The sequence below is a fragment of the Larus michahellis genome, chromosome 5 (assembly GCF_964199755.1).
Source record: "Larus michahellis chromosome 5, bLarMic1.1, whole genome shotgun sequence".
Classification (NCBI taxonomy): domain Eukaryota; kingdom Metazoa; phylum Chordata; class Aves; order Charadriiformes; family Laridae; genus Larus; species Larus michahellis.
In genome coordinates this window covers 72,842,065-72,852,944 of record NC_133900.1, presented here as the reverse complement: position 1 = coordinate 72,852,944, position 10,880 = coordinate 72,842,065, and positions in this window count along the sequence as shown.

The following is a 10,880-nucleotide window of genomic DNA, read 5'->3' as shown; positions in this document are numbered from 1 at the left end:
TGATCAATGAACTCAGGTTGAGCAACCTGGTCTAGAGGGAGGTGTCCCTGCCCATGGCAGGGGGGTTGGAACTAGATGATCTTTAAGGTCCCTTCTAACTCTAACCATTCTATGATTCTGTGATTCGATCTCATCGACGCTTATAAACATCTAAAGGGCGGGTGTCAAGAGGATGGGGCCAGACTCTTCTCAGTGGGGCCCAGCTACAGGACAAGGGGCAATGGGCACAAACTGGAACACAGGAAGTTCCATCTAAAAATGAGGAAAATCTTTCTTTGAGGGTGGCAGAGCACTGGAACAGGCTGCCCAGAGAGGTTCTGGAGTCTCCTTCTCTGGAGACATTCAAAACCCGCCTGGACGCGTTCCTGTGCAGCCTGCTCTGGGTGACCCTGCTTTGGCAGGGAGGTTGGACTAGATGATCTCCAGAGGTCCCTTCCAACCCCGACCATTCTGTGATTCTGTGATGCGTTTGTGTAGTAGAAATCAAAGAGGATGTATACCGGTTAATATAGCTAATTTCATTATCCACAAAAAATGTCCTCACTTTAATTTCCACATATGTCTAATAGAACAAAACCTTACATAACTCAATAGACCCAACGCACCCCCATTTTTCCATTGATGAAATGTACACTTCAGGATAGATCACAACTGTAGATGAAAGCAGTAAGAACGTAAGAAACTGGGTGAGATGAATGGTTTGCCCAGCCCAGTGATTTTCCACCAGCAGCAGCAGTGGCAGGAGGTGCTGTTTACTGGGAGCATTCAGGCTTGGCCAGGGCCCCCAGGTGCATTCCCCATGCCCTCGGTCGTGCCCAACTTTGCCTTCTCTCCATCATGAAGAATCCCAGCCTCCATCCCTTTCATCGTTTTTCTTGGCATTCATTATCGCCTCTTTAGTGTCTCACCATCTCTTCTTAGCTTCTTATTTTCTGGAAGCAGAAAAGACAATTTAGCACTTTATTGTTGTGCTAAATTTTATTTAGCATTATTAAACATGAGGTCCCAATGTATGGGACAGTCCTGAGGATGACAACAGTGTTCTGCAGGGCATATGCAGGGCACAAAATCCATGTGCCTTGCCATTTCTATTAAATTCCCTCCAGACATAGATCAGGCCAAGGTCATTAATCCTAATTTTAATTGCTTTTCTCTCTCATTAAGTTGTCTGTGTTAGAAAGCTAGATTCATCCAGCTGTGGAGGAAGGACAATTAGAATCTTTTTGGTGGTTATTGCCCAAAAGAGTTGCAAATAAAGAAAATGTTTCTGAGCAGAAGAGAAAGGATTGTTTATATTAGGCGTAAGTATTAAAGACATGCCAAAAGGACAGCTTTGGGAATTTGATTTTTAAAACACAGTATCTTGTGGATTTTTATTTTTGATGACAATAGAAGGATGCAAGTCTTCTGTACCATTGTGCTTAATTTTTTGATCTATATATTTCCCATGAGCTGCCTGTGTTGTATGACTTATCCAGACAGATAGATGAATTGAAAATTGCATGATATATTTCTGAGTACTTCTTCAACCTGTAGCAATAAATAAGAACTGACTAATAGTACAAGTCATGACAGGCTTTTCCTTTTTATCTTTCAGAAAGAAAATTTAAAAGGAATAAACGGATATATGGCAAGCACTCTAGTAAACCTTTCCATAAAAAACTTCTACATTTTTTTCCTTTCTTAGTTATCCTAGCAAAAACTGTTTTAAAATTATTTTTCTTTCTCCTTAGTCATCCTAATGCTAATATAACGTTAATAGTGAACAGTGACCATTTTAATAAGCACTTCCAAAAGCGATTCGCCCATTAGAATTTTGACTCTGATATTTGTACACATGTAGTTTTAGTATTTATTTTTTATTTATTTACTCTTCTGTGGATCTTTTCTATGTCAAGAGGAAAGACCTTGGGCCCACATTTGTTGAACTTCTGCGGTTGGCTCTTAGCCAATAAATTTTATCTTGTTTCTATATCTATTTCTTATAACGGCTGCTGTAATATAAAGAGTAACAACACATAAAACCTGGGCTAAGCAAATGTTAACTATGAAGTCTGAAAAGTTTGAAAGCATCGTGAGTGGGATTCTCTTTACAAATATGATGCAAATCAGTTCTGCTCATTCATTTTCATACTGGATCAAATACTTTTTCTTTCATAAATCATACCTTTTTTTCTCCTAAAATAATTCTCAGAAAACAGTGAGCATTTTTTTCACGGAATTTTCTTTGCCTTGAAAACAAAAGGTATGGAGAGTCTAAGCCCAAATGCTTCAGATTTTACAAATTTATAAGGAACAAGGTCTTTATATAAGGCCTTTAATTACAGCGTGGGCTATGGCACTAATCCATTGCTTGGATTACGACGGAGTGTACACTCTGCGTCACGACAAGCCTGCACCCTGGGTGACCTCGTCTGGGATGAATCCTGAATTCACAGATTCCTGTCGCTCCAATTTGGCATCCGACATTCTGTCAGTGTGTGGGATTTGCTTCTGGACAAACGTGGCTCGTGTATCGTTTTCCTATTCACATGGGGCTGGGCCCAGGACGGGCTCACTGGTGATGCTGGATTTTGCCACACAGGGGAATAGACCCTGTGCCGCGATCCCTTTTTTTCCCAGGAGGAACTCACAGGGTCCGTGTGGCATCTGGCTGACTTTTGGCAAGGTCAGGGTATACTCAGCTAAACAGAAATTCATGAGGGGGCCCAGATTAATTGTTAGTGGAGGCTTTCTCTGGTGATTTAAGTTTATTTCCAAGCTTTGGATTTCTTTCCTCTTCCCTTTCCTCCCCTCCTGTGGGAGCAAAATAACGACAACCAACATACGGCATTTACCATACGCTTTTCTCTTAGTTTACCGTTTCTGTCCTGGGTAACTCCTATAATATGGAAAATAATAAGAGCAAAGCAGTGAATATCTCCAGAGCTCTATTGCATGTTTTACGAATCACCAACACCTTTTTTTCCTCTCCTTATCTGGCTCCAAGCCTGCCTACACTCCTCTGTACATAATTACTCTAGGCACAGAAAGGAAGCTGAAATTTTGCCTGAGAAGCCCTTTCAGGATGCCACATTCGTTTATGTGGTTTTTTTCCAAAAAGTAAAACTCATTTCCTGGAGTTAATATTCCCTTTAGGCAACTTGTGATCCATGGATTATCGATGCAAAATGCTGTAGCTGCTCTTTTAAAACCTTTATAGCTCACAGAGCCTGTGTGTCCGCTTATTCTAAAGACATCATTACAGGAGGAGCTTTGTGACCTCCACACAAAAGAAACTTTTTTTCTGAAATGTTCCCACCTCTCCTGTTCCCAGTCCAATTTCAGAGGAAACACGATCACGCGGGGTGCGGTGTTGCAGTTTTGATATTCCACTAAGAGCCCTGTGAAAAGTAGATAATATGCAACATGCTTCTCAGATGTTGAATATCTTTATTATCTTTGTTTGAATAATGTTACATTTTATTTTAAAGCTTGTCTGCAGCCTTGTATAAGGCTTGCCCCAGAACCAACATTTTTATGAATAGTAGAAAAAATTCTGTCTGAGGTCTCAGAAGTGTAAAATTCCATTCCCAGCCCTATAGCTGCCTCAGGGAGTTTAAAAATGTTGCCTAAACTCTCTTGTCGATTGTATAGCAGCAACGGTACTGACTTTCTGCATAAAACACTTCACAATTTATTGAGCAAAAGCCATGCAAAACAGTAAAAACATGATTGCATTTTCTATATGTTAACTATTGTTTCAGTATTCCTGGAAATTATGTTATATTAATTTAATGTAAGGATAAGCCAATATAATTACATACCTACACTTCCAACAAGTACACCTCAAGAAGCAAGTTTTCTTTATCATGCTTTATTTTTATTTCAAATTGAGCTCTCCCGGAGTGTAAAGGATATTGTACTTTACATGCGTCTCTGTGTTGAACTCTCCACAAGAAGGAGATTTGAATGAAACTGCACTAGACTGACACAACAGAAAGGATACAGAAAAAAAAAAAAAGGAAAAAAGATGTTACTGTATTTTCTATTACATAAAAATCTTTATTTCCTATAGATAACAGACTGCTGCACCATGCTGCTGCGTGCTGCTTTGGCATTCTCCGCAACAACTTTGAATCTGTAGGCTAATTTTGAGTATGTTGAACAGAGGCTAATTAAGTTTCTGCAAATTTCATGAGAATAGGCAACTACCAGGAGGTAAGAAATCTTGTTATTACCTCCATTGAGAAAAAAATTAAAACTCATGCTTATTAGACACCAAAGAGTCAACTTGAGAACAAGCTATTCAGCCATCAAAAAAAAGCTGAAGTTTCTGTCTTGGTGGGTATTAGATATTAAAGAATTCAACAAGATATTAATCTATCATCAGCCTGGCTCTGTTAGTTCTGATGCCATAGAACTAAGGTTTCTCTCAAAATTGTCTTTCCTCTCATAAGAAACATCAACAAAACAAACAGACTTGTGATGGTTTTTTGGCATATCCATATGCAGGCAGTGTCTCCAAGGAACAGAAATCAACTCTTCAAGATATTTTGTATTAAGGCAAAGAAGCACTGAAGTTTTGAGTTTTTTTCCTGCAATCCTACTACAGAAGTGTTATACAGGCAAGAGATTGTTTAAGTTGAGAAAGTCTGGAAAAATCAAGAAAAGTTCCTTTCGCTTTTGAACGTCATTAATCTGAGCAGGTCAGTTAACCCAAGGTTAGATTTTTTTTCTGCTGTTCCCAGCAGGAAAAAAGCTGGATGGGGAAGATCTGTATTATGAGTCCATAGCTGAAAGGCAGCTAACTCGGAACAGAGACGTGAGAACAGGGACTCCAATCTGAAGTAAAAAGCTGTGTGGAAGGAGAGGTATAGTTGAAGCCATACAAAGCAGTAGTTTTGGTAACTGTTGGAAGTCAACAAATCCGTCCCACATAGAATTAAGGATATTATGTTCTCATGCAGTTGGTTTCTGCCCTTTTCTTAAACGTGAATCTATATTCTTTTGGATTGCTTTCCTCCGTCACAAACATAAAGAATGTGCATGGCCATCTAAGTCAAACAAGAAGTCTTCTCTTCAGCAATGACAGTGATTGAATGCGTGGGGAAGAGTATGAATGCTTCTCCCAAATATTTCCTAGTCTTCTACCAATTCTAGTTTTTGGGCTTCTTGAGCTGCATACTATTCCTATGCATTTAGTGATTCCTTGTGGATTTATCTTTCATGGACTTTTTCCAGATCCATATAAATATTAAACATGCATAACTTCCTTTGATGAGGAGTTCCACAGGTCTGTCACCCATGGACCTTTTGTTTCCTTGTTTTGAACCTAATACCAGCACTTTGTGTCTTTTATACCTACCCACCAGTCCGTGTCACTCGGTTTTGCAAACCACTACTAATTGTTGCTCTCCCAGCCCAAGGTCTCCTCGCTGACCTGGTTGCTCTTCACATGGAGCCCGTTCCATACACACCTCCCCTTGCCCTTCTCACCGCGTGTCACCACTCTGCTGAACACTTTCTGAAGCAGGGGAGCTAGAACTGCTCACAGTGCCCAAATCGTCAGTGAATTTGTCAGATTTATTCAGCGGTATAATGATGTTCTCTGTTTTACTGTCTTTTCCTTTCCTAATAATTTCTCACAGCAGAATTGTGTTTTTGACTGCTGGTGGGTATTGATAAGTAAAACCATTTGTGCAGGAACCTATAACTTCTCAGTTGATTGCTCAAGTCTAACAAACTTGTTCAGCATAAAAAAGGAAAACACTAATAGCTTTGGATTTCTTTTTTTTTGCCTCTTACCCACCCTCTGAAGACCTGTCATAGGAGAGAATTAGGGTGTCTGAGGCCTATAGGCATAAAATTCATTTAGCAGACACTTTATATAATGTAATTAATTAATTTGGTAAAAAGATATTTCCAAGTAAATGGTATATTTCTTTGCGATTAAATTTTCCTCTCTTCTTCAGTAACATATTTTAATAATGTCCCACTTATAAAATTATTAATGAGGCCTGTAAATGTAAGTAATTAAGCTTAAGGCTTACTGAATTAGGCCTTAATGTGATTAATTTTTACATTTGAAAAAACTGTAGAATAATTGACTAGTTATTATAATGGATTTGCCGTACTCATCAGTTTACTTTGAGTGAAAAATATAGAGTTTCAGAGCTGACTCTATAGCCAGAATTCCATAGGCTTTTCTGTCTTATTCCATGTAATATGTTGCTATCTAATTTATTATTTTTTTTAAATTTACCAGACATTTTTAAAGTATTTTAGTTATTACCCCATTTTGTCAAAAAAGCTGAAAATGGAAATGTGAACTTAAGAAAATGGATGGTATTTCACTTCCCCACACTGTCTATTTTCCTTTTCAGGAAAGATGGAAAATATAGGTAAACAAAACCTGAGCAGTTTAGTTTAGAAAAAAGTTTTGAATTTCTTGTAGAAATTTGCACATTTTTCATCAACTCTGTTCATCTTTTTTATACTCATTCGCTTCGATTCTCATTTTCATTTCTGATGATTAGACCTCATCCAAACATTTTTTTCCCTAGATTATTAACTTCCCATGTACCTGCCAATCAAAGAAAGTGAGGTTATATTCACATTCTTTTCTGAAGCCTTGAGGTGCAACAATTTATGTTAACACGTGCCTGACGGCCTTCTTTCATGTGGTGTGTCAGTGATGGAGTGAACATCAGGTACCCGAAGAAATGCTCAGCTGAGGCATCCCTTTGCTCAGTCTGCTGACCTCCACCAGTAAACATCGACTGGGTGCTCCTTTCGCACTATGGAATAATTACGAAATTGGCTAAAAATATAAAAGCACAGCATTGTTCACACATTAAGGAGAAGTATAAAATCAAGAGGCTTCTGAGGTAGAAAATAGCTGCAGCTGGCATGAAGAATACAACACCTGTGGTTCCCTGATAAGCTACACGAGGTACGGGACGGGATGCAATTATTCTGCAGCTTTACCTTATGATGTATAGCAGATACAGGAATGGGATGATACCATGAAACAGATAAGCTGCCAATTAGCTGCCCGCTTGATGCTCAGAGCCAACATTTTGACAAATTTTGATGAAATGCTGTCCTTTGTGCGAACTTTACTCATTATAATGTCATTATAATACCAAAACACACCTCCATGCCGAAGGCTACCCACCTCCAAGGTGCGACCACTCCTCCTTGAGCCTGCGCCCTGAATTTCTCATGAACTATACCTTTAATTGTGAAGCGAGAGAATTTTACACCAATCATGATAAAAGTATGTATGACTAAAGTCACTCAAACTCCACCTTGAAAATATCAAATAGCATAAAAATAGCCCGAGAGAGGGGGGATACCCAGGGAAGACACCATCGCAAAGAATTCCATCACTGATTTCCGGGAGCAGTCGACGGGCTGAGCCTTTCTTCTCCCACATAGGGACGCCTTTGGGTAAGACTTAGATTATACCGAGGGCTTCCTCAGAAAACTTAGAAATTTCTCTAGAGACTCTCTTTTCTACATTTATAGCCAGGCTGTATCGTTTATAACTTTGTCGCGCGTTTTGTATAAGTAACAATACTTTCATTTGCACGTGCTTTACAGACAGCATATTTATCACCGGCAATCCTAAAGAACCTGTATATCTGTTGTTTAAATAAACTGCACTGTCTAAGTAGCTAGTCGTTTCGGTTTCTCACTGAACGCAACCAAAGACTCGAGAGTGGCTGTGCTAGTTCAGGAGCACGACTCGACTGAAGGTGCAGTCCACTATTAGTGTATCCAAATCGTAATAGTTTAATAAATATTAAACGTGGTTGGACTGATAGTGCTGGATTGGGCATCACTCAGAAATTAAACCCAGCCGCACATAGCCTCCCCACCTCGGTAAGGAGTGTTAGAACACAAGGAGGTTTATTTTCTGCCAAAACCGCTTGGCCCCTTTTCACAGAACACGCACCAAACTTCAACATTTAGTATTTGCTATAGCTATAGTGATCATGGACACATCCGTTTTTCCTAGCCCCTCTCCAATCATTTTCAGCCTTATAGGTGGGTTTTTTTCACCTCAGAATGGTTTATTTAGTTTTCAAACCTACCCCTGAGTAAAATAATTTCTTATTTGTAGACTTTAGGATTAGAAAGGACCCATGCTATCTAGTTTGTAGTCCTGGATAAGCGAAGGTCATGGAGCGTTACTGAATTAATTCCCTACCTGAACTAAAATATAATATCTCGTCTGATCGTCAGATGGCCTGTTACAGGAAACAGCTAGCACCGTTGGGAAACTGCTCTTGTTATCCACTGCTGCTCTCACTGCGAAAATGTTCAAGCTCTTCTGCTCTTCTTTTCATTTTACCATTGACTAACAGCTTCAAGGATCTTTTTATTATTTGCTGTCTGCTTTGTCCTGACAGATTCTGGTCAAACCACCCTGTAACTGGCTCTGGGTGGTAAATTTTGCTTCAAAGCGTCTGCTAGATGAGGTTTGGAAAGCTTCTGTCCTGGAAGGCCCCATTAGAAATCCTCCCTTACATTCGAGACACATCAGATAGCACTTCTTTAATCAGTGTAATGGTTGTCCCATTAAGCAGTGATGGCTCTCTATTTATTGAAACAAAATCAAGTGAAATGCCTTGTATAAATACAGGTCATCAGTGGTTACCTCTCCCAACTATAAATCTTGTTAGAAAATAAATTAGTTTGAAATGAGCTAGTTTCCAAAAGCCCATGTTGATTGGATTCATTGATTCAGTTATTTATTGTTTGAGCCCATAATTTGCTAGGATTAATCTCACGGTGACAGGCCAATAATTACTCAGGGCATCTCATTTAGCCTTTTGCAAAATGGCGTATTTACTTAGTTTTGATCTTCTCAAACTTTCCTGTCGTTCTGCAACTCAACAGTGTAGAAAGTTTTTGACCAGTTCTTCTAAAACTTTTAGATGCGGAATTTAAAAATGCTGATTTGAGCATTTCTAATTAAATGTTTGTGTCTTTTTGTTTTATTGATACTTTTACTTTTTCATCCAATTGAGAGGAGAATGGCAGTACTGGTATGACTCTGTCTGCTTCTAATACACTTGGACAGTCCGTGTTCCTATCGGTCCGGTCCGGTCCTGTCCTGTCATCCTTAATCTTATCTTTTTATTTTTTGATCAATTGTGTGCATCATCATTTCTAACCAATATTATTTTCCATGTTTGTATTTTAGATGTCCATTTGTATGTCTGTATACACAGGGATATTAATTTAGTATACGTGTATAATTCATGTATAATACATATAATAAGTTGTATTATATTTTAATTTTATATATGAAGAGAAATACATATATGTTTCAATTTTAATATTTTTAATTATTATTATTTTTCAGGTGTCTCTTTTCTAACCGTGGTATGTTAAACAGCTATTAAAATATTCTTCAGCTATTCCCCACTACCAATCATTGTATTTTTTTTGATTTAAATTCCTTCTCTGAAGTGCCTTGTCTAATAATGATTCACAGTTCTTATCTGGCAGCCAGTATGCATATATGTATATATACTTGTATGCAGTGATTGTGTCTGTGTGTATAATAGCTTTATCTTTTGCTAACAGAAATTAGCAAAATTAACCAAGTAATTTTTGTAGTTAAAATAAACACACATAATCCTAGCAAATTAGGATTATTCTATCCCTAAAAAGTAATTACCTTCCTGAAGGACAGAAGTTAATCCTGTATCATTCCCTCCACTGATTTGGTCTAAACAAGATCAAACCATATTATCTTAACTGAGGTGATTAGATAATACAGAGATTAGCAGTTTGCTGAGAATTGAAACTGAAAATTCACCTTGCTGAGTGCAGCAACATGAACTGTTACTCTAGGAATGGCAGGAGAGAAGCTTAAGAACGTTAGGGAGGCTTAACGATAGCTGTAATAAATACCATAGTTAGATTACCCTTAATTAGCAGAAACAAATGTTATGTTTTTCTACTTCTCATCATCCTTCACTTCTGGGCTCTTTTTTGGACATATATACTGAGTGAAATCTTGGTGTATTTCATTTTTTCTTATTTAAAAATGCATCAATATTATAATTCTTTCATAGCATTGTAGGTCGTGTACTAACAGGGCATGATTGTTCTTCTAATGAAATGGAAGTCATTTGGCCTTCAACCTCACAGAATTTAATATGCACTTGAGGCATAGATTAATAGCCTGATAATACATCCCAATTTAATATCCCATTCCTTAAACTAACCAGTCCAAGCGTTCGTTGGGAAGCTATCCGATAAATAAGTGAAACTGTTATAACTGGTTAAGTACCTGATACTAAAATGCGTGTAAATAGAAATCCAAATCAAAATCCATACTGTGCTACAAGTATTGTAGCAGCCAGGACTGTAGCACAGAGGTTCCTAATTCGTAGTGGGGCAGGTAACGAAAGTGACAGCACTCTGAGCATTGCATGAAAAAATTTAACTGTGAATCTGATGTCTGTATATTCAATAAAGGCCCTCAAAGAGCAGAGCAGGGTTCGCTGTCTTTTAAGTAGAGACTTGCCCCAATCCTGGCGTGATGGGTGCTCCTCCAGCAGCCCGGGCTGCTTTGCAGATGGACCAGAGCTCCTGGAGAAGCCATGTGGCAGTGGGATGTGCCTGGAGAGAGGGGTCCTGGCCCTGGACCGGCGGATGGACTTGGCCCCATGGTGCCTTCATCTTCCTTCTCTCTGCTGTTGCGGTCCCGGGGAGCATCACCTTCTCTCCAAGAGGCAGGTGACCGAAAGCTCCCTTGTCCAGCCACACGGAACGGCTCTAAGGCCACATGTGGCCCATTGTCTGCACTATGGAAACAACTGCTAGAAACACACCCTGGGTAAATGTATTTACCCTACTCATTTAACAGGTATTAT